The sequence below is a fragment of the Papio anubis genome, chromosome 4 (genome assembly GCF_008728515.1).
Source record: "Papio anubis isolate 15944 chromosome 4, Panubis1.0, whole genome shotgun sequence".
NCBI classification, from domain to species: Eukaryota; Metazoa; Chordata; class Mammalia; order Primates; family Cercopithecidae; genus Papio; species Papio anubis.
The window spans coordinates 10,408,344-10,433,614 of NC_044979.1; the positions used below are offsets into that span (position 1 = coordinate 10,408,344).

Below are 25,271 nucleotides of genomic sequence, written 5' to 3' on the forward strand. Positions count from 1 at the left end.
GGCTTCTCTGAAGCTAAGCCTATGAATGGAGGATTGTTTGGAAATGAGAAGAAAGTATAAGCTGTCTATTTAGTGATGTAACTTAGCTTTGCGTGGACCTGCTGGGAAGGGAATCTCAAGACGGCACCAAGGGTAAGACCTAGGTGGGGCGTGAGGGTCTGTTTGTTTCCACACAGGGCTGAAGGATCTTCTGCTTTCTGCTCCTCCTGCAAGGCTATTCTTCTGCCTCGAAGATCCTGGATTTAGAGACAAGTTGCCAAAGGACTACTTTATTTTTCTTTTTTTTTTTTGAGACAGAGTCTTGCTCTGTCGCCCAGGCTGGAGTGCAATGGTGCGATCTCGGCTCACTGCAAGCTCCACCTCCCAGGTTCAAGGATTCTCCTGCCTCAGTCTCCTAAGTAGCTGGGATTACAGGCACCCACCACCACGCCTGGCTATTTTTTGTATTTTTAGTAGAGACGGGGTTTCACCATGTTGGTCAGGCTAGTCTTGAACTCCCGACTTCAGGTGATCCACCCGCCTTGGCTTCCCAAAGTGCTGCGATTATAGGCATGAGCCACTGCGCCCAGCCCAAAGGACTACTTCCTAAGACCAGAGTGGAAGAGAAGGGAATCTGTGGACTCTCACTGTCTTAGAGTCCCTGATCAAAATCCTCACATCTTCCTGTCCCTGAAAGGAGATCACAGTCAGTTTTGGCAGTAAATTGACTTTACAAATGTGATTGGTTTTGAGGTGAGAACTTGAAGCTGTATTTTAATAAATAAATTGATAATTCAACTGATTGCAGAAACGATCACAGGCAGCTTCTTAGGCTATGCAAACTATAGCAAATAACATGAGTTGAATATGGGAATCACAGATAACAGAACTTTCTTCTGCCTTGGCTTCAATATAGCTTGTGTGAATAATTCTGGGAAACATTGGATTAAATGTGAAAAGGCAAGCGGTCTTGTTTTATGCAAGACCTTTCATGTGCTTCTTAGAACCTTTAATATGCTAATTTGCATTCAGATCATTAAGACTATAAGTGGGGCCGGGCAGCGGTGGCTCACGCCTATAATCCCAACATTTTGGGAGGCAGAGGAGGGTTGATCGCTTGAGGTCAGGAGTTTGAGACCAGCTGGCCTACATGGTGAAACCTAGTCTCTACCAAAAATACAAAAATTAGCTGGGCGTGGTGACATGCACCTGTAATCCCAGCTACTTGGGAGGTTGAGGCAGGAGAACCACTTGAACCCGGGAGGAGGAGGTTGCAGTGAGCCGATACCATGCCACTGCACTTCAGCCTGGGCAACAGAGTGAGACTCTGTCTCAAAAAAAAAAAAAAAAAAAAAGACTATAAGGGAGAGAGGGAAAGCTTCCCCCCTTCAACCTCTGAAGGTTTGCTGAAAATGAACTAACCAAAGGCAGATTATTAGGAGAAAAGGGCATATAAATGTATTTAAACGTGCACAGCATAAGGAAGTTGCAGAAGAATGATAATCCAGTAACCCAGTGGGGTTCAGATACTTACATTCCTTACTTTGTATAGGAAGAGGAAATGGGGACTGCAGGGGTGAATAACTTTTAGGGGGAAAGAATGGACCCAATGCTCAGACAATGTTAAGTAAATAATTCTCTTTGGGGATTGAATGGGACCAGAGGACAAACAATGGTTTAGGACAAAGTTTGGGCTGTAGGAGTGTTATTTAATTTTCAGTCTTCCTCTGTGATAGGAGTTTTGATTTTCTCTGGTTAATGAAATTTCAGGGAAGGGATCAAAAGCAATTGTGTTCCTCTTTGGGGTTCAGTTTCTAGATGGAGCAGGGAACTTCAGAAAACAGCTTCATTCTGTACTTTGGGAGAGACAGAGGATCAGAGAGAGGGTTGGGGGGAGTGGGGGAGATCAGAGAAAGACCTTGGTTCTGAGGCTAATTTCTGAGGCCTTTCGATTTTCAAAGTACTCAGAATGCCAAAGTGCCATATTGTGGGGTATCATGTTCTGTACCCCAACAAGATCATGTTACAATATTTAGTCTTTCTCAAGCTAAGCTGCCCTAGAACCAGTTTATTCCTTTGAGAACATCTTGTGGGTGTGGGTACAAAGTCCATGCTCTCAGAAATGCAGCCAGAGAGAACCTATGTCCTTCCCATGAAGGTGAAGGGGTCTGGGCCTTTGCAGCCTTTTCATTGTTGTAATCCTCAGAATGTTTTATTAGAATCTGACAGTTGCTTTATGTTTTATTCCTCACAGGTTTGGAGGCTGGGAAGTCCAAGATCAAGCCAGTGACACATACAGTGTCTGGGGAGAGCCTGCTTCTTGGTTCATAGGCTCCATCTTCTCACTGTGTCCTTACATGGTGGAAGAGACAAGATAATTCTCTGGAGTGCTACTTACAGAATCACCTTATAGTAGGGCACTAACCCCATTCAGGAGGGCTGTGATCTCATGATCTAATCATCTTCTTATGTAGTTTGGATCTGTGTCCTTGCCCAAATCTCTTGTGGAATTGTAATCCCCAATGTTGGAGGTGGGACCTGTTGGAAGGTGACTGGGTCATGGGGGCAGAATTCTCATGACGGTTTTATACTATCCCTGTTGGTGCTGTTCTCCTGATAGTGAGTGAGTTCTCATGAAATACGGTTGTTTAAAAGTGTGTCTGCCTCTTGTTCCTGCTGCCAACATGTAAGATGTGCCTGCTTCCCCTTTGCCTTCCACTATGATTGTAAGTTTCCTGAGGCCTCCCTGGAATCACGAGTTGCTATGTTTCCTGTAGAACCCGCAGATTTGTGAGCGAATTAAACCTCTTTTCTTTATAAATTACCCAGTCTCAGGTATTTGTTTATAGCAATGCAAGAACGGACTAATACACTTCCCAAAGGCCCTCCCTTCTAATGCCACTTCCTTGGGGGTCAGGTTTTCAGTGTATGAATTTTGGAGGGACACAAACATTTAGAACATAGCCAGTTCTCATAACATAAACAAAGTCCTTTTTGTGTCACTTTTTTGCATCGTTGTGCTTTTTGTTGGTGATTTTACTGTTTAAAATGGCTCCCCAGCAGAGTGCTGGGTGCTGTTCAGTGTTCCTAGGCACAAAAAGGCTGTGTGACATAACTTCCAGGGAAAATACGAGTGTTAGATAAGCTTTGTTTAGGCATGAGTTACAGGGCTGTTAACCATGAGTTCAATGTTGATAAATCAACAATGTACGTTAAATAAGAAATAAGGTGTCTTTATACAGAAACACACAAATAAAACAAGGTTATATCGTGATTAGTTGATAAAAATGTGACCGGGTCTTGCAGGAACGTATAACTCTGTGTTTCCCCTAGGAGAATTATTTGGTAATTCAGTGTTTGTGGTGACTTTATAGAACATAACTACCATGAATTGTGAGAATCAACTGTATTTGTTTTTTGAAAATTAAACACAAATGCTTTCTGATACTGTTTGATCTAAAATATTTACTTATTTGTGCCTTGTTTCTGAATCTTTCCAACTGGCATAGCAATACCTGTCCAATAAGCTTACAGGAAAATGTATGTGAAAGTTCTGTCTAAAAGTTTAAAGGCTATATAAATCCAGGGCTTATAATACTTATTTTAATCACATGGGCCAAATAAATGATTGAATGTGACCATTATTTTACTTTCCGCTTTGATTTGTTAGCCCACGTGGTTGAGAACTGTTTGATATGAAGAATTTTATGGGGTCAGTTCAAAAGATGAATAAAGGAAATGACATTTCCAATATGCGTTAAAAACCAAAGTCCATGTGTACACAGATGACTAATTTAGAGAGCTCTGTTATGACTCAGGTTAGTGTAGTGGAGTGGAATGACATTGACTTTTAAAATAAATTTTGTCTTGGTTTGTAGAAATAATAATGAAACCGTTGTTGTAAAATTATAACTGAGAAAAGTATTACAGTGAAAGAGATCTGACCTAACCAACTCCATCTTGCTTTTAACCTCCAAGCTATCCTTGCTCATTCCTGGGCATAGGCCAAACTAACTTTGGAAAGAACTTATAGTTTAACTTTGAAACAAAGACACTAACAGCCCTTTCCCAGAACAAATCCCCTTCCTGCCTAGGTACTAGACTGCTTTTGTAGGACTAACAAATTAGCCACAAGATTAGAAATTATGGTTTAGGAGTCATGGAGCTGGAGGCTACAAGATTTTGACTCTCCCCAAGTTGCTCTTGGGGATAACATCACTAGTGTAAAACCTAAGATCAGTGTTTGAGATATTTTGCAGACCCTGCAGATCCTTGATGGATCAGCTGCCGCCACCCAGATTAATAAACTGGCTCATCTGGTCTTGTGGTCCCCACCCAGGAACTGACTCAGTGCGAGAGGACAATGTTGACTCCCTATTATTTCACCTCCAAGCCAATCAGTCAGCGCTCCTGAATCACTGGCCCCTACCTATTAAATTGTCCTTAAAAACTTGGATCCCTTAGTTTTCAGGGAAACTGATTTGAGTGATAGTAAAACGCCAGTCTCCTGTACAGCTGGTTCTGCGTGAATTAAACTCTTTCTCTATTGCAATCTCAGCTTGATAAATTGTCTGTGTCTAGGCAGCGAGCAAGAAGAACCTGTGGGATGGTTACAGTAATTGCTTTTTATAGAACATTAATGGGATAATACCTGTATCAGGGAGATTGGTAAGTCAAGATTCGTATCTTTTTAGTGCTCAAAATCCTTAAATGTTTATTGGCATATGCAGGATGGAAAGAAAGAAAATGCATATGCAGTAAGGAGAGTACAGGTCTCTTTTAATGTGTTTCTCATACTTATTAAACCTTAATAGAGAGCAGAGCCCAGGGAGCCCTTTTCAATAGATCAAACCCTGTTGGCCACAGAGAAGAAGGTAGTTAATTTGCATATGGGACTCACGGTTGAAGGTCTCCAGAGAGACCTTACCACTCTGCTTAAGATATCTGGAGTGAAAGCCAGATAAATCTCTCCTACTGAATAAGAGAGGTGTCAACCAGGTCCTATGGGAGCAAAGGGCTGTGAGGTTCCTTAAAGAAAATTACCTGGGGGAAAGGAGAGCTTGACTAGGGAAAGGGGAGCTTGACTGGGGGTCCCATCTTCAACACAAGGACCTACATGTTTATAGATATAGACCAAAACTAAAATTCTAAGGCCCTTCAATCATCTGAATGGACTTCCTCCTCACCCAGGACTCTTTTAAGATTTAAACTGAGAGACTGTTTCAGGCCATAACAGGAAGTGGGGGTTGGACATGTCTCATTATATACTCTCCAGCATTAACATCAACACAGACTTTAACTCTGATAAGAAATGTTTTACAACTTATTCTGTCTGAAGCCTACTACCTGAAGGCTTCCTCTGCAAATAAGAACTTGGGTCTCCAGAACCCTTTATCTTTTTTTTTTTTTTTTTTAAGAGGTTGTCTTGCTCTGTGGCCCAGGCTAGATAGAGTGCAGCGGCGCCATCTGGGCTCACTACGAGCTCCGCCTCCCGGGTTCACACCATTCTCCTGCCTCAGCCTCCCGAGTAGCTGGGACTACAGGCGCCCACCACCACGCCCGGCTAATTTTGTGTATATTTAGTAGAGATGGGGTTTCACCATGTTAGCCAGGATGGTCTCAATCTTCTGACCTCGTGATCTGTCCGCCTTGGCCTCCCAACGTGCTGGGATTATAGGCGTGAGCCACGGCACCTGGCCACAACCCTTTATCTTAACCCAGACATTCTCTTCTGTTGATCCCAGGTCTTTAGACAAACTCAACCAATTGTCAACTAGAAAATGTTTAAATTTACCTGTAAGCTGGAAGCATCCCCACCCACCACCTTTGAGTTGTCCTGCCTTTCTGGACCAAACCAATATATTTCTTAAATGTATGTGATTGATTTCTCATGCCTCCTTAAAATGTATAAAATCAAGCCATACCCTGACCACCTTGGGTACATGTTCTCAGGACCTCCTGAGGGATGTGTCATGGGCCAAGGTCATTCATATTTGACTCAGAATAAATCTCTTAAAATATTTTACGGAGTTTGACTATTTTTGTTGACATAGGGTACATACGGTAGAGCTGGTTTTTGCAGATCAAAGTGTGAAATTGGAAGTTGCTTGAGACCCAGTCACGCAGGAGTAGCTACTATCACTTTGGGAAGCCAAGTGTGAGGGTCATTGTGATCAGGAGAGTGAACTGGATCAGCAACACAAGGAGGATTGGAGCCTGGATCAGAATTGCTCTGGTTAAGTTTTTGGGGGCTGATTTTTTTTTTTTTTTTAAATAAAAAAATCTGGCCAGGTGCAGTGGCTCACACCTGTAATCCCAGCACTTTGGGAGGCTGAGGTGGGCAGATCATGAGGTCAGGAGATTGAGACCAGCCTGGCCAACGTGGCAAAACCCTGTCTCTACTAAAAATACAAAAATTAGCCAGGCTTGGTGGCACAAACCTGTAATCCCAGCTACTCGGGAGGCTGAGGCAGGAGAATCGCTTGAACCTGGGAAGTGGGGGTTGTAGTGAGCCAAGATAGCCACTGCACTCCAGCCTGGGTGACAGACTGAGAGTCCATCTCAAAAAAAAAAAAAAAAGAAAAAATCTAAACAGGCAAAAGTAGAGAAAAAATACAATAAAATCCTATATTCTCCTCACTCAGATTTAATAACTATCAACATTTAGCCATATTTTCTTCGTTTATCCTTTTTTGTCAATTATTTTATAACAAATTCAAGACATCATATTTCACTCCTACATTTCTAGTTTGTGTGCCAAAAATATGGACATTTTCTTATGTTCCTTCATTGTCATTATCAGATATAACACACAATCAATAATAATTCTTTGTAGTAATCTACTGCTCAGTCCATAGTTAAATCTTCCTAATTATCTAAAAAGTGACTGTAAACAGTTGGTTTCTAAATTGAGAGCACTGCATTAGGCCATTCTGTTTCTTACGTCTTTTAAAATCTAAAGCAACTTCCCTCTCCTCCTGGCAATCACACACACTCCATCCCATGGTTAATTTATAAAACAAAAGACCACAAAGTTTATTCCTGGAGACAAACCTTCTCTTTATACTCTTAAAACGCAATTTTCATAAATATAAAATAATAGCTCCCATACAGATATAACACTGAACATGTATTAAAGATTCTTTTTTATACGTTAGTTGGAGATGAAGCTAGGCAGATGTTTTAACACAGTTGATATAGTTTGGTTGTGCCCCCACCCAAATCTCATCTTGAGTCCTAGCTCTTGTAATTCTCACGTGTTATGGGAGGGACCTGGTGGGGGATAACCCAATTATGGGCTGATTTCCCCAATACCGTTCCTGTGATAGTGAATAAGTCTCACGAGATCTGATTTTTTTTTTTTTCTTCAGATATAAAAGGGTTTTTCTTTTGGCTCAGACACAGTTAAGTGAGAAGGCACAGCCTCTTGTCCAACCTCTCAAAAGTCGCTCAGTTATATCGGAGGGAGTCACTGGCTGCCTGCAAAGGGTCCATCCCTTAAATGACAATAGCTCCAGGTACCAGCTTGCAGGTAAGACCAGCTGAAGTGGTTTCCAACTTGGGAGTCAGGCTGCACTCACAGGTTTCCTCAACTGGGTCGCAGCTGGGAGCTGGCTAAAGTAGAAAAGTTCCTTTAATGAGGTTTGTAAAAAGCCCTTCCGGGCCGGGCGCACTATAATCCCAGAACTTTGGGAGGCCGAGGCGGGTGGATCACGAGGTCAGGAGTTCAAGACCAGCCTGGCCAAGATGGCGACACCCCATCTCTACTGAAAATACACAAAAATTGGCCGGGCGTAGTGGCGGGCGCCTGTAATCCCAGCTACTCGGGAGGCTGAGACAGAGAACTGCTTGAACCCAGGAGGCGGAGGCTGCAGTGGGACGAGATTGTGCCACTGCCCTCCAGCCTGGGCGACAGAGCTAGACTCTGTCTCAAAAGACAAAACAAAACAAAACAAAACAAAACAACAAAAACCCAAAAGCCCTTCTGACACCACAGCTGACTCTGCTCGAGGGGACGGTGGCAGCACAGTCCTCCGCATGGCGTCCGTCCTTGCTCAGGCTTCTGGTCCAGGGCGGGGTGGCGGCGCCCCTGGGGCGGGTGGCCCGCACCAGGCACTGCTGCAGCACGGGGTCGAGGGTTGGCGGCCCTCGAGGCCCAGGCGTAAGGCCTCCGCCTAGCTCACGATTAGGCCGCCCTCCCCGCAGCCAGCAGCCCGCCACCTGCTTCAGCACGGGCATGAGGGCCACTGTGAGGCCGGCGGCGGCGCGCTCCTCCTCGAGCCGCGTGGGGTCCAGCAGCCAACTGGGCGCGGGCCCCAGCGCGAGGCCCAGGCCGCAGCTCACCACCAGGTCGTACATCTCCACGCCCGCGTCAGGCAGGGCGAAGCGGCGGCGTTGAACGCGACGGCCAGGGCCGAGCCGCCGTCCTACAGCCGCAGCGCTGACACATCGAGCTGCGTGCGCGGGTAGCGGCTCCGGCGCACGGCGGGCTCCAGCGCCTCCTGCAGCCCCAGCTCAGGCACCTCGCCGCCACCCGGGCGAGAGCGGCGGAAGTCGCAGAGCAGGCGACCGCGCAGCGCGTCCAGGGTAGCCCCCGCGCTCGCCACCCTCGGCCTGGCCGAGATCTGATGGTCTTATGAAGGGTTTCCCCTCTTGCTTGGCTCTCATTCTGTCTTGTCTGCCGCCGCCATGTGAGAGTTGCCCTTTGCTTTCCACCATGATTGTGAGGCCTCCCCAGCCACGTGGAACTGTGAGTTCATTACATCTCTTTTTCTTTATAAATTACCCAGTCTTGGGTATGTCTTTATCAGCAGTGTGAAAATGGACTAATCCACCAGTTCAAGGGAAGAGTGGGAAGGCAGATAGAGTCATAGATTAGGAATATTAAAATTAATGTGTAAATGAAAGCGAAGTGGGTAAAGGGAAGTCAGTTGAACCTCCAGGAGCAGGACGAAATTGTCTATAGACCACAGTTTGTTGTGCTTGCTATCTGTTATCTAGAGTTGTCCAGTAGCTTCCAGGGATTTGGACTCAGCCTGGAGTGGAGGGATTTCCTCTACAGTCTACAATGCAGTTCTACATAGTATCATTTCCCTAAGCCTCAATCCCATTTCTCCAGCCCCTCTGTGCTGCTGGCTGGTCCCAAGGGCATTGCTAGGCCCACCCAGCACCTGAGCCTTCGGGCTGGCTCTGCCTTGCCTAAACTGTTGTCCAGAGAACCTGAGAGTTGGATGTTTTTTTTTAACGATCACCTTGGCCAATTCTTTTACCACATCCTCATCCCCGGAAGGGACAGAATTGAGTTATTAATAATATATTGACTAAGGGCATTTAGAGTGTTGAGGGAGAGGTTTGAGGTGCCCTAAGGGGAGGGACTTGGAGTTGTCTAGAGCTATGCTGGTGTTATATCTTCTGAGAAATAATAAAAATAGCTGTCATTTACTGGAAATCTATTGTGTGCCAGGAATTTTAGATGTCTTGAGTATCAGCTGCTCTTTACCTCACACTAAATGTTAGCAATATTATCCTAGGTCTCACCGATAAGGAAACAAAGCCTTTGTATGTTGCCCGACAGTGAACAGCTGCCAAAGGGAGGAGTTAAAACTCAGCCTGACTCAAAAACTTCTTTTGCCCAAATCAGCATTTTCGCAAGTATAAACTGAGGAGTCTGGGCATCTATGATGCCCAAAAATACTTGCTCCGGCCAGGCACGGTGGCTCACGCCTTTAATCCCAGCACTTTGGGAGGCCGAGGTGGGCAGATCACTTGAGGTCAGGAGTTCAAAACCAGCCTGGCCAACATGATAAAACCCCGTCTCTACTAAAAATACAAAAAAAATTTAGCCAGGCATGGTCGTGGGCACCTGTAATCCCAGCTTCTCAGAGAGTGAGGCAGGAGAATTGCTTGAACCCGGGAGGCGGAGGTTGCAGTGAGCTGAGATCATGTCCAGCCTGGACAACAAAAGTAAAACTCTGTCTTGAAAACAAACAAAAATACTCGCTCCATGGTCAAATTTGGGAAACGCTGGGTTCAGATATTCAAACATGTTTCTACACTGAGTGACTTCTCAATCCTTTAACACAGTAATGGGCACGTCCCCTCCTTCCGCCTCCAGATATATGATGTGGAAGAATTTTTCTCTCTCGCTTTGGCAGGGGCTGTTCTGTTTGCTGGATTGGAAATGATTTTAGGCCTTCATGCCAGGAAGAAAACACAGGCAGATTTCTCACCAGCTAAAAAAGAAGAAAAAATTGTGAAGTGAAATTTCCTATTGGCTGTGGTTTATCCATGTTAAATTGTAAAGCATTTAACACAGATGGAATCCGGTACATGCAAAGCACTCACAAAACCTAGTTACTACTACTGCTGGTGCTGCTACTACTACAACAACAACAACTACTACAACTACTACTCTCCTACTACTGCTACTGCTGCTGCTGCTATTGTTTTGTAAAGTGGAGCTACAGAAATCAAACATTTAATTTTTTTCTTAGATGCACGGTGAATTGGTTTTTTGGACTACAGTATTCTTCCTGAGGGTCTATTTCATCCTAGCATTACTCTCACTTTTTTTTAAAATTTAATTTTATTTTATTTTTGAAACGGAACCTTGCTCTGTTGCCCAGGCTGGAGTGCAGTAGCGTGATCTCGGCTCACTGCAACCTCCACCTCTGCGTTCAAGAGATTCTCCTGCCTTGGCCTCCTGAGTAGCTGGGATTACAGGCATGCGCCACCATGCCCAGCTAATTTTTGTATTTTTAGTAGAGATGGGGTTTCACCATGTTGACCAGGTGGGTCTCAATGTCCTGACCTCGTGATCCGCCCACCTCAGCCTCCCAAAGTGCTGGGATTACAGGCGTGAGTCACTGCGCCCGGCCTCTACTTTTTAATTTTTAAAAATGTACAATCTTTACCATTTTTAAATGTACAACTCAGTGGTAATAAATACATATGTATCTCTTTCCTTGCCTCCCCCTTGTTCCATTCCTGGCCTCTGGCTAATAGCAGTCTACTCTGTGTCATCACGAGATCCACATTTTTAGTTTCCACATATGAAAGAGAATACGCGATATTTGTCTTTCTGTGCTTGGCTTATTTCACATTTCATGGATGGCCTCTGGTTCCATCCATGCTGCTGCAAGTGACAGGATTTCACTCTTTTTATGGCTGAGTAATATTCCATTGTGTAAGTATAACACATTTCCTTTATCCATTCATCTGTTGATGGGTACTTAACGTTGATTCTGTATTTTGAATAGTGCTGCAATAAACATGGGAGGGCAGATATCTCTTTAATATACTGATTTCCTTTCTTTTGAGTATATACCCAGCAGTGAAATTGCTGGACCGAATGGTAGTTCTATTTGTAGTTTTTTTTGCGGAACCTCCATGCTGTTCTAATTTACATTCCCACTGACAGTGTATGAGGATTCCCCTTTCCCCACGTCCTCACCAGATCTGTTATTGCCTGCCTTTATTTACTTATTTTTATTTGTAATTCTTGTGGGTACATAGTAGGTATATATGGGGTACATTAGCTGTTTTGATGTAGGCATGCAATGTGTAATAATCAGATCATGGAAAATGGGGTATCCATCCACTCAAGCAGTTATCCTTTGTGTGACCAACAATTCAGTTATACTCTTAGTTATTGTGAAACGTACAATTAAATTATTATTGACTGCAGTCTTCCAGTTGTGCCGTCAAATACTAAGCCTTATTCATTAATTCTATTTTTTGTACCCATTGCCTGCCTTTTTGATACAAGCCATTTTAACTGGGGTGAAATGATATCTCATTGTGGTTTTGATTTGCATTTCTCTGATGATTAGTGATATGGAGCATTTTTTCATCTACCTGTTGGCCATGTGTATGCCTTCTTTTGAGAAATGTCTGTTCAAATCTTTTGCCCATTTTTTTCCATCAGATTATTTTTATTTTTTGCTGTTGAGTTGTTTGAGCTCCTTGTATGTTTGGTTATTAATCCCTTGTCAGATGGACAGTTTGCAAATATTTTCTCCCGTTGTGTGGGTTTTCACTTTGATTGTTTCCTTTGCTGTGCAGAAGCTTTTTAGCTTGAGGAAGATAGTTTTTCAGATGCAACTGCTTCACAGCCGCCCCATGGAGAGTAGGATTCTTCTCTGCGCTCCCTGTCCTGGGTACAAAGCCCAGGGCTCTCCCCAGTTTCACTGGAATTGGGGAGAACCAGGGAGTCTTGCAGGAGGAGGTACATACATTTAGCGATTAAAAACAGTTTAAACTGTAGGACTTAAAAAGTTTGGTTTCTTCCTTTTCTGTGATTCTTTGGTGACAAAATAAATGGCAGTCACCGCCATGTTGGAAAACTTGGGAGAAACCAGGAGACCAGAAGATGACATGTTATATTTTAGTTTCTCCAAGATGTTGATTTCATTTTTATTAAAATACCTACTTAAGGGCTTCTATGAAAACCTGTTTCTTGCTAGTTCTTGGTTTACACAGATTTTAACCAGTCAGGGTTGGTTGGTTTTGTTGATCAGAGTGCTGACACCCCATGCAGGGAGCCCTCCCACGGAGTTTCTGAGGGGTGGGGTCTGGAGCCAGGTGGGGTCTGAAGCCAGCATTGAATGCTGAGGACTGGGCCCCGGCAGAGCCTATGACTGAAGGATAAGAGAGGGAGAGAGTTCCTCAAGCCAACGAACTTGTTCCTGAAGTGCTTATCCTCAGCTTGAGGACAGATGGGGAGGTCCCTGCTAGGCTGGGGGACTCCACAGGGGCCAGGACCTCTGGGTGATGTTGAAGAGGAGGTTTGGGGCAGTAGGCGGGGAGAAAGAATATGTTGGAGAGGCTCATGGGAAAGCATCCATGGGTCCTTCTCTCCACTGTGGGCACATTGCCAGAAAAGAGGGTCCCCATCCAGACCCCAAGAAAGGGTTCTTGAATCTCACAGGAAAGAATTAGAGGTGACTCACAGAGCACAGTGAAAGTAGCAAGTTTATTAGAAACTACTCCATTACAGAGTGGGGTGTCCTCAGAAAGCAGGAGAAGAATGCACGATCCTTTGTTAGTGCCTCTACTTATAAAAAAACTGGCCGGGCATGGTGGCTCGCTCCTGTAATTCAGCACTTTGGGAGGCCAAGGCAGGCGTATCACCTGAGGTCAGGAGTTCGAGACCAGCCTGGCCAACATGGTGAAACCCTGTCCCTACCAAAAATGCAAAAATTACCTGGGCGTGGTGGCAGGCCCCTGTAATCCTAGCTACTCCGGAGGCTGTGGTGGGAGAAGTGATTGAACCTGGGAGACGGAGGCTGCAGTGAGCTGAGATCTCGTGCTTGTACTCCAGCCTGGGCAACAGAGCGAGATCTCATCTCTTAAAAAAAAGAAAGAAACTGTAAGGAGCTATAATTAAACTTGGAATGTGCAGATGTTCTCACTAAAGGTAGGGGTTCTTGGTGCTATCAGTGACCATTAATCCTTTAAGCCTGCTCGTTGAAGTTATCTTTAAGTAAAGTGGGCTTCACTCTTAGGGCATCTGGACATCCTGCAGGCTTGGTGGGAGGTGTTCCGTATGGCCATAAATATTCTGTAATTATAATTGGTGGTCAGCTTGGGATGTAGCTATTTTCAGACCATAAGCATTAACCTTGTAGGCACCTTGTGAGTACCCAGCTATGCACTTTAAGATGTAGTCACTTGGGAGGCTGAGGTGGGCAGATCACTTGAGGCCAGGAGTTTGAGACCAGCCTGGCCAACATGGAGAAACCCTGTCTCTACTAAAAATACAAAAACTAGCCAGGCACGGTGGCAGATGCCTGTGATCCCAGCTAGTCGAAGACTGAGGCATGAGAATCACTTGAACCTGGGAGGCAGAAGTTGAGGTGAATCAAGATTGCACCACTACACTTCAGCCTGAGACTCTATCTCAAAACAAAAAAAAAAAAGATGTAGTCACTTTAGTCATGTTTTATTAAACCAGAGGCCTGAGAACCAGGGGTTCCTCTAACAGGTGCAGCTTCTTTTTAAAAACACATTTTATATTTCTTTTAGAGATGTTGTCTTGCATGGTGTCCAGGCTGGAGGGTAGTGGCTGTTAACAGGTGAAATTCCACTACTGATTAGCCCAGGAATTTTTCATTTGTTTCCAACCTGGGTCAGTTCACCCCTCCTTAGGCAACCCGTCAGTCCCCACTCCCGGGAGGTCACCACATTGATGCCAACTTAGTGCAGACACCTCATCATAGAACACTATAGCCCAGAACTCCCGGGTTCAAGTGGTCCTCCTGATATGGACAGGAGGCAGGGAAATACTGGGTAGAAGACGGCAGTTCCCTGGTGAAGGCCCCACCCTCAAGCCTGGAAACCCGTGACCCTACTAAATGGTAACAGGCATTCCTGTTTACACGGCCAAATGTTGACTTTTGGCCCGCCATGCTCCCCTACAATCCTGTACCCATATAAACCCTAAACCCCAGGCTCCATGAGCAGAAGAGTGGCTGGGCAGCACAGCAGTACAGCAAAGGAGAGAAGAGAAGGCGTGTCTGAATGTCAAGAGGAGTTAGGCTGGGGATGGTCAGAGAGGAGATTCACTGTGGGATGGCCAAACTCCAGGGGACGGTCATCTTCCCAGTCCATCCCCTTTCCAGCTCCCCATCCATCCCGCTGAGAGCCACATGCATCACTCAGTAAAATCCCTGCATTCACCATCCTTCAAGTTCACGTGATCTGATTTTTCCTGGATACCGGACAAGGACCTGGGTACCAAGAGGGCAGAGTGTAAAAGGCTGTCTGACTTTCCACTGAACTGGTTAACACTCAACTGTCTGGGGATGGCAACTGCTAAGAGTATTCATTGTAACACTCCCCTAGATGCTACTGAAACGGGAGTGCTGGGAAGGGAAGAGCGTGGTGCTTTTAAATGATATGGAAGGCGGGGAAGGGAAGTGCTGGGTAGAGGAGGCCGTGGTCCCTGGCTAGGGCTCTATCCCCACAGACCTAGGTGAGGACAGGCACGTCTGTCTTTGTGCCCAAATGTTGCATTTTCCAAGACCACCCTGGCCTGCCATGCCCCCATCCTGTGCCTATAAAAACCCCTGAAACCCTAGTAGTCAGACACACAAGTGGCTGGACATTGTGAGGAACACATTGGTGGAAAAAGACACAAGTGGCTGGACGTTGAGAGGACATCGAGGGGAGCGCTCTGGCGGAAGAGCACACCAACAGATGCCAGCACGCTGGCAGGCCATTAACCAGCAGAACGATGCAGAGTTTGGCTGGGGCAGCCAGAGGAGAGCCTGGGCCTGAGCTGCCCGTCTCCAGGGGCAAACCATCTCCCTTCTGGCTCCCCCATCTGCTGAGAGCTACTTTTACACAATAAAACCTTGGACTCACTCTCCAAGCCCATGTGTGATCCAATTCTTCCAGTACGCCAAGGCAAGAAACCCCGGGATACAGAAATCCCTCTGTCCTTGTGATAAGGAAGGGAGTCTAATTGAGCAAACACAAGCCACCTGCAGATGGCTAAATTAAAAGCGTGCGCTGTAACACACGCCCACTAGGGCTTTAGGAGCTATAAACATTCATCCCTACACACCGCCGTGAGGTCGCAGCCCCACAACCTGCACTCCGTATGCTCCCCTAGAGGTTTGAGCACTGGGGCACTGACGAAGTGAGCCACTCCCCGTCACATGCCCTGTGAGAGGGACAAGGGAACTTTTTCTGTTTCACTACTATGGGGACAGAGCCCAGAAGCACTCGTCCCGGCTTCTGCACCTGTCTGTGCGCGTTTCCCCCTCCTGTAAGGGGTTTGAACACATGGCGGCCAAGCAAACAGGCCACACCCTTGTTGCAAGTCCTGTGAGAGAGTCCAGGAACTCTTCCGTTTCACTCCTGCCTCAGGCCTCAGCCACCACGGTAAGTGGAACTCCATGCCTCCACCTCGCCTGGCTGGGTGGAGCACCTAAGCTCAGGATTCTGCCTTGAGCTGTGGCTCTCCTCGGGGTGACGGAAGGAGCTGCTGAGGCCAGGTGGAGGGAAGGATGCTGAACTGGAGGAGGCCAGGAAATTATGAGATGGGTGAGTTGGTGTCATCTTCAGGTTGGTCTGCGTGGGTCACTGAGCCCAGAGGTTTCATGCTTGCCCCTTGAAATTCTGATTTTATCTTAGAGCATGTGTTTTGCAAGGAAGGTCAGATGGACAGTGGAGCATGCCTGGGGCTTAGAGTCTCTGTTCCTGCACTGTCTGCCTCCCAGGGCCTCTCAAGGACTGTTCTTAGCTGCCTCCTGTGCCTGAGTCTGACCGGCTCCCCCTGCCCACCCGCCCCAGGACCCTGGCTGTCCTCAGCCCGAGTCCGCGACAGGATGTGTTATGGAGGGGTGATGTCTGTGTGTCTGTTTCACCCTCGCTCTCTGCCCCATGGGGGACTGAGTGCAGGCGTGGAAACAGTGGAGCCAGGTGCACTGGCTGTGGCATCTCCAGGTGAGGGTAGGTGATGGCCACCCTGTCCCCACGCTGGCTCTTCCTGGTGTGCTGACAGGAACCTGGTGAGGGTTCTTGCTCATCCCCTCATCTAGGTGCCAAGTGCATGGGTGCAGAGGTTGCAGTCCCTTTGGTTCTCTTTCCGTGTGGGTTTGGGTGGCAGGCCCTGGGAAGGGGAGACCGACTCCCCTGTTTCTGTCAGCCACTTGTTCATTTTGGACTGGGCCCTGCAAACTCTACCCAGGCCTGGTTAGCATCAAGGAAGACTAATAGCTAGGGCTCCAACGGAGGAGCAAGCAGGGCTGTGGGAGATGGGAAGTTTGGAAAAGGTGAAGGGCAGAGCCTGCCTGGTCCCAGGCTGCAGGTGCTGGGGAAGTGAAGATACTGCACAGGTGGTCACAATGAGGAAAAGCCGTCAAGCAAAGGGCCAGGCAGCCTCAGAGAACACTGACAGAGGGCTCAGTGATGAGACGGTTGCTTCCAAGGCTCTGCTGAAAGGATGAGAAGCAGGGGGCGCCCGGGGAGAATGGATCAGGTGAGAGGAGTTGACTGAGCGGATCCACAGTGGGGATCAGGACGTGGTGAGGACATCCCCTGCACCCTGAAGTTATGGCACCTGCAGAGGAGGGAGGGAGGCAGAGAGGGGACCTGGGGCTGGAGATGTCAGGCTGAGCATTCTGCATGGAACTTTGGTGGGACATTCTTTGGTGCCATCCAGTTCCCCTCCCCTTGTGCTGGCTGGTCACTGTGAAAGCTAAGCAAATTCCGTTTCCCAATGGAATTTGGGATGTACTCATGAAGTCCGTCCTAGAGGTGGTAAGAACAGGAAATACGATTACATTTTTTAAAGTGTGGATTAATTTATGAAGGACTTGAAACTGACCCAGTAGTTCCACAGACATTCATTTATTTATTTAACATAGAAATTGACCCTCTTGGTCTTAAAGCTTGAAACTTAGTATTTATCTGAGTTCCTTCCTTAGGAAAGGACCCCCAGGCCTCTGAAAAAGTATCAGAGAACTGAAACTCACCAGATCTTTGCATCCAGTGAGACTCCAGGCCTCTCATTCATCATGATTGCTTCTTTACTCCTCTGGAGTTCCTGTTTTCTCATACATTGTTACATTTCTTCCCTGCTATGGAAAAAACCTGTGGAAGAAGTTGCTGAGGCCAGGTGGAGGGAAAGATGCTGGGCTGGAGGAGGCCAGGAAATTATGTACGTTTTTACATTTCTTCCCTTCTATATAAACTCCTAATTTTAGTGGTCAGAGAGATTGATCTCTCATTTTCTCAGCTGTAGCACCTGATTATTGTCTTCTTCCTTGGCAAGAATGATCATCTCAGCGATTGGCTTTCTGTGCAGGGAACAGCAGGACCTAGACTGAACCCTTGGTGTTTTGGTAATAGACTTAAGAGTGTAGGGTGCCAAAGTATGCCTGTGATACACCTGAGGTGTCAACCTCACCCCTTTTTAGAGTTGGTGGCATGGAGGACAGCTGGTTGATTTCTCCAGGGGCCCGTCCCTCGGAGCTTCTGTTCGTGACTGTGTCTGCAGACGGCCAATGCAGCAATCCACGTGTGTCTGAGTCACTTTGTCGCATGACCCAGTGACTGTTATTTGCTCCTCCTCCTCCGTTGTCCCAGAAAATAGTTGTCTTCTTGAGAATATTAAGTGACTATTTTCTCCCAACCCAATTACATAATGCAGCACAGACGTCAAGGCAAGTAACTTTGATTCAGAACGAGTTCAGCTATCTGCTTTGCTCTGTCTGCTGGTTTCATGTTTTCAAGATGATTCACATTAACTCATCTTTCTTTCCCATATGTCCGGACTTGTGTTTTACAACACCAGACGGGGATACTAATTAAACTTTAGAGTTCGCTCCAGCAGTGCTTAAACTGAGATTCGTAATGACAGGGCTGGCAGTAATCAATATATCTGCTGCGCTTGTAATGATTTAACGCGCATGCCATGGTTACTGCTTGGAATAAAAGCGAATGAGCTCTGTAAATTTAATTTAGAGGAGTTATAACTTGATCACTTAGAAAGACATTATAGCAACTCCTTGTATTTTTCACAAAGCCCAGGGCATGCTTCTAGCAAGATCTGTGATTTAACCAGGAACATTTAATTTACAATGAGGTTTATAATAGGTGACATCTGCGCCCTGGCCGAGCTTCAGAAAAGCCAGCAGAAGGCTGTGGACAACCATGCAGAAGTCAGAAGTAATAAACTAGATATATACAGCAATCTTAAATCTCATGTCAACACTAGTTAAAAAAATTATTTCACATTTAATGTATGTTATTCCGTCCATGAATTAGAAGTCAAACTGTCTAGCAAAGTCATGTTCAGGCCAGTTCAGAGTAGCGATAGTTTCTCTGAAACTGCATTCAGGGGTAGTGAGACATCATTTCCCTTCCACATCCTTGAAAAGGGTTTGGTTTGTGTTACTTTGCAGAATGGGAGGGAAAGCCTCTGACCTTGGTCCTTTAATTTGCTTCAGTTCTGTAATATGAGGAACATTACTGCATTGAAACGAACAGAAATGCTCTGCTGTCAAGCTCTCCTTTCACATTGTCTATGCCCATTTACTAATATTGATTGATTGATTGACTGTATTAGCTGTTACATTTCCTGCCGTACATCCATGCCTCTACCCTTTGCATTCCTGATTTAGTTGTGCTACCTGCAACCAGCCTCTTGTATTCTGTCTTGTGCACGTGCGCTCTCTCTCTCTCTCAGTTCCCCTAAGGGGCTAGGAGTCGAGTTGATGATACTCTTCAGAATATGGCATTTTATCAATAATCTATACAAGGTCTCTCTTGCTTTATTTTATTTATATCTCAACCCCACTCCCATTCCTTCTCCCTTCTAGATAATGACTATAATATTTTATTTTATATATAACATATTTCAGAAGGATGTGTACATATACATGTCATAAATTCAGGTATCTATAGTTCAGTGTATGTTTTTAATTTTTAACAATTTATTTTATGACTCTATTTTTGTTTCTTGGTTTATTCACTTTGTACTGTATTTTTAAGATAGAGGATTTAATATTTCTGTGTATGTATCTATTCTAATGGCTTCTGACCTCTGTATGATTTTGCATAGCACATGTCCAGCTTATTTTACATAAACCTTGGGTGTCTACAACTCCCGGTTATCACTGACAGTCCTATGTGTGTCCTCATACCTTTCCTCTTATGGACCTTTGCAGGAATTTCTCTGGGGAATTACCCTAGGGTTGGGTTTCTGTTTATTAAAAAAGATTCTTTTAAAGCTATAATTTATGGAGCGCTTACAGTGTCAGGCACTGTTCTAAACACTTTATAGGTATTGACTAATTTAATCTTTACAATAACCTCATGTGGTAAGTTCCATTATTATCCCCATTTGACAGAAGAAATACAGCCAAAAAAGATCAAGAAGCTAGTAAGTGGTAGTGCAGAGTTTGAAAAACTATGATGTTGGCTGGGTGTGGTGGCTCACGCCTGTAACTCCATCACTTTGGGAGGCTGAGGCCAGTGGATCACCTGAGTTCAGGAGTTCGAGACCAGCTTAACCAATATGGTGAAACCCCATCTCTATTAAAAATACAAAAATTAGCTGGGCGTGGTGGCGGTTGCCTATAATCCCAGCTACTTGGGAGGCTGAGGCAGGAGGTGGCTTGAACCCGGGAGGCAGAGGTTGCAGTGAGCCGAGATTGCACCACTGCACTCCAGCCTGGGTGACAGAGCAAGAGTCTGTCTCAATAAAAAAAAAAAAAAAGAAAAAAATACCATGATGCTGTACTTAGATTCAAATCACTGCTGTACTCACCACCGAGGTGAGCAGCCTCAAACATGACTTTTACCCAGCAGTGGGTTCATTAAGTTGCAACATATGTATGCGTGTGTGTGTGTACATATGTGTCTCTATATAAAATTCTACTTAACACTGCCACATGAATTTCCTCAATGGTTATAAACCATTTACTTTCCCTCCCAGAGAGTAAAAGGGAGTTCATTATCCCCACATTCTCCACTAACGCTTATAGACTGTACAATAATTATTCAGCTGTGCACATTTTGTATCTTTTGAGTTTCTTTCCGCTACATTTTTTAGTGTTTTATCTGATTCTTCTTTCCAACTGCTGTTTCTTGCTTTGTTGAATGTTTTTCTTCTGGGAGGATATTTTTACACTTGTTTAGATTTTTTCTTCTGTCCCCTAATGCCAGTTCAAGCACTGGCTGCTCAATGTGTTTCATTTCTAGCAGTTACCTTTCCCAAATGCCTGGTGTTTCCTTTTCCCTCTGTGAGATCATTTTCCCCTGGAGGTGTTAGCCATGACCCCTCAGGAGGACAGGTGCAGTTCCTGGTGAGTTCAAGGCAGGAGGGAGACCTGCTGCGGAACAGGGATCCTGTAGTTTGGAGTCTGGATGGACTTCCCTCACTCGTGCCCCTCAACCAAGCTGATTTTAATCAGCTCCTACACTGCCCCCCCACCTTTTTGTTTTTTTGAGACAGAGTCTCACTCTGTTGTCCAGGTTGGAGTGTAGTGGCGCGATCTTTGCTCACTGCAACCTCCGCTTCCTGGGTTCAAGTGATTCTTGTGCCCCAGCCTCTAGAGTGGCAGAGTAGCTGGGATTACAGGAGCCCACACCATGCCCGACTAATTTTTTGTTTGTTTGTTTGTTTTTGATGGAGACAGGGTTTCACCATGTTGTCCAGGCTGGTCTCAAACTCCTTATATCAAGTGATCCACCCACTTCAGGCTCCCAAAGTGCTGGGATTACAGGCGTGAGCCACTGTGCCCAGCCTACACTGCCTTTCGGTTGGCCCTGGGGCTTGCTGAAGAACAGAGGAGCTGCGCTTTTAACTAGAATTTTATTTTATTTTTTAATACACACACACACACATAAAATTATGTATTAAGTTCTGGGGTACATGTGCAGAATGTGTGCAGGTTTGTTACATAGGTATACATGTGCCATGGTGGTTTGCTGCACCCATCAACCTGTCATCTACATTAGGTATTTATCCTAATACTATCCCTCCCCCAGACCCCAACCCTGACAGGCCCCAGTGTGTGATGCCCCCCACCCCTGTGTCCATGTGTTCTCATTGTTTAACTCCCACTTATGAGTGAGAACATGTGGTGTTTGGTTTTCTGTTCCTGTGTTAGTTTGCTGAGAATGATGGTTTCCAGCTTCGTCCATGTCCCTGCAAAGGACATGAACTCATCCTTTTTTATGCCTCCATAGTATTCCATGGTGTATACAAGCCACATTTTCTTTATCCAGTCTATCGTTGATGGGCATTTGGGTTGGTTCCAAGTCTTTGCTATTGTGAACAGTGCTGCAGTAAACATACATGTGCATGTGTCTTTATAGTACAATGATTGATTATCGTTTGGGTATATACCTAGTAATGGGATTGCTGGGCCAAATGGTATTTCTAGTTCTAGATCCTTGAGGAATCACCACACTGTCTTCCACAATGGTTGAACTAATTTACACTCCCACCAACAGTGTACAAGAGTTCCTATTTCTCCACATCCTCTCCAGCATCTGTTGTTTCCTGACTTTTTAATGATCACCATTCTAACTGGCGTGAGATGGTATCTCATTGTGATTTTTATTTGCATTTCTCTAATTACCAGTGATGATGAGCTTTTTTTCATGTTTGTTGGCTGCATAAATGTCTTCTTTTGAGAAGTGTCTGTTCTTATCCTTTGCCCACTTTTTTATGGCATTTTTTTCTTGTAAATTTAAGTTCTTTGTAGATTCTGGATATTAGCCCTTTGTCAGACAGATAGACTGCAAAAATTTTCTCCCATTCTGTAGGTTGCTTGTTCACTGTGATGGTAGTTTATTTTGCTGTGCAGAAACTCTTTAGTTTAATTAGATCCCATTTGTCTGTTTTGGCTTTTGTTGCCTTTGCATTTGGTGTTTTAATTATGAAGTCTTTGCCCATGCTGATGTCCTAAATGGTATTGCCTAGGTTTTCTTCTAGGGTTTTTAAGGTTTTAGGTCTTACGTTTATGTCTTTAATCCATCTTAATTTTTGTATAAGGTATAAAGAAGGGATCCAGTTTTAGCTTTCTGCATATGGCTAGCCAGTTTTCCCAATACAAGTTATTAAATAGGGAATCCTTTCCCCAATGCTTGTTTTTGTCAGGTTTGTCAAAGATCAGATGGTTGGTGTTATTTCTGAGGCCTCTGTTCTGTTCCATTGGTGTACATATCTGTTTTGGTACCAGTACCATACTGTTTTGGTTACGGTAGCCTTGTAGTATAGTTTGAAGTCAGGTAGCATGATGCCTCCAGCTTTGTTCTTTTTTTTTTTTTTTTTTTTTTTTGAGATGGAGTCTTGCTCTTTCAGGTTGGAGTGCAGTGGTGTGATCTTGGCTCACTGCAACCTCCATCTTCTGGGTTCCAGTGATTCTCCCACCTCAGCCTCCCAACTAGCTGGGATCACTTACAGGCACACACCACCACACCTGGCTACATTTTGTATTTTTAGTAGGGACGGGGTTGCACCATATTGACCGGGTTGGTCTCGAACTCCTGACCTCGTGATCTGCGTGCCTTGGCCTCCCAAAGTGCTGGGATTACAGGCGTGAGCCACTGCACCCAGCCACTTTGTTCGTTTTGCTTAGGATTGTTTGGCTGTGTGGGCTCCTTTTGGTTCCACATGAAATTTAAAGTAGTCTTTCTATGAAGAAAGTCAATGGTAGCTTGATGGGGATAGCATTGAATCTATAAATTACTTTGGGCAGTATAGCCATTTTCACAATATTGATTCTTCCTATCCATGAGCATGAAATATTTTTCCATTTGTTTGTGTTGTCTCTTATTTCCTTGAGCAGTGGTTTGTAGTTCTCCTTGAAGAGGTCCTTCACATCCCTTGTAAGTTGTATTCCTAGGTATTTTATTGTCTTTGTAGCAATTGTGAATGAGAGTTCACTCATGATTTGGCTCTCTGTCTGTTATTGGTGTATAGTAATGCTTGTGAGTTTTGCATATTGATTTTGTATCCTGAGACTTTGCTGAAGTTGCTTATCAGCTTAAGGAGATTTTGGGCTGAGATGATGGGGTTTTCTAAATATACAATCATGTCATCTGCAAACAGAGACAATTGGACTTCCTCTTTTCCTGATTGAATACCTTTATTTCTTTCTCTTGCCTGATTGCCCTAGCCAGAACTTCCAATACTGTGTTGAATAGGAGTGATGAGAGAGGGCATCCTTGATTTGTGCTGGTTTTCAAAGGGAATGCTTCCAGTTTTTGCCCATTCAGTATGATATTGGCTGTGGGATTGTCATAAATAGCTCTTATTATTTTGAGATACGTTTCATGAATACCTAGTTTATTGAGAGTTTTTAGCATGAAGTGCTGTTGAATTTTGTCAAAGGCCTTTTCTGCAGCTATTGAGATAATCATATGGTTTTTGTCATTGGTTATGTTTATGTGATGGATCACGTCTATTGATTTACATATGTTGAACCAGCCTTGCATCCCAGGGATGAAGCAGACTTGATCGTGGCGGATAAGCTTTTTGATGTGCTGCTGGATTTGGTTTGCTGGTATTTTATTGAGGATTTTTGCATCGATGTTGGGATATTGGCCTGAAATTTTCTCTTTTTTTGTTGTGTCTCTGCCGGGTTTTGGTATCAGGATGATGCTGGCCTTGTAAAATGAGTTAGGGAGGATTCCTTCTTTTCCTGTTTGAAATAGTTTCAGAAGGAAACTCTTTGTACCTCTGGTAGAATTCATCTGTGACTCCATTTTGTCTTGGACTTTTTTGGTTGGTAGGCTATTAATTACTTCCTCAATTTCAGAACTTGTTATGAGTCTATTCAGGAATTCAACTTCTTCCTGGTTTAGTCTTGGGAGGGTGTATGTGTCCAGGAATTTATCCATTTCTTGTCGATTTTCTAGCTAATTTGCATAGAAGTGTTTATAGTATTCTCTGATGGTAGGTAGTATTCCTGTGGGATCAGTGATGATATCCCCTTTATCCTTGTTTATTGTGTCTATTTGATTCTTCTCTCTTCTCTTCTTTTTTTTTTTTTTTTTTGAGGTGGAGTCTTGCTCTGTCGCCCAGGCTGGAGTGCAGTGGTGCCATCTCGGCTCACTGCAAACTCCGCCTCCCGGTTTCATACCATTCTCCTGCCTCAGCCTCCCGAGTAGCTGGGACTACAGGCGCCTGCCACCACGCCCAGCTAATTTTTTGTATTTTTAGTAGAGACGGGGTTTCACCGTGTTAGCCAGGATGGTCTCGATCTCCTGACCTTGTGATCTGCCCACCTTGGCCTCCCAAAGTGCTGGGATTACAGGTGTGAGCCACTGTGCCTGGCCTTTCTTTTCTTATTAGTCTGGCTAGCGGTCTATTTTACTGATCTTTTCAAAAAGCCAGCTCCTGGATTCATATTTTTTGAAGGGTTTTTCGTGTCTTTATCTCCTTCAGTTCTGCTCTGACCTTAGTTGTGTCTTCTAACTTTTGAATTTGTTTGCTCTTGCTTCTCTAGTTTTATTTTTTTATTTTTTATTTTTTGAGACAGAGTCTCGCTCTGTTGGCCAGGCTGGAGTGCAGTGGCACTCGCCTCAGCCTCCTAGGCTCACGTAATTCTCCTGCCTCAGACTCCTGAGTAGCTGGGATTACAGGTGTGTGCCACCATGCCCGGCTAATTTTTGTATTTTTAGTAGGGATGGGGTTTCACCATGTTGACCAGGCTGGTCTTGAACTCCTGACTTCAGGTAATCCACCTGCTTTGGCCTCCCTAAGTGCTGCGATTACAGGCGTGAGCCACTGTGTCCGGCCTTCCCTAGTTCTTTTAATTGTGATG

At 44.9% G+C, this 25,271-nt stretch overlaps 1 pseudogene; it reads right to left on the reverse strand.

Annotated features, from left to right (window-relative positions):
* Window positions 1-7,908: 7,908 nt before the first annotated feature.
* LOC100999549 lies at window positions 7,909-18,032 on the reverse strand (annotated as a pseudogene).
* Between the last annotated feature and the right edge of the window lie 7,239 nt (window positions 18,033-25,271).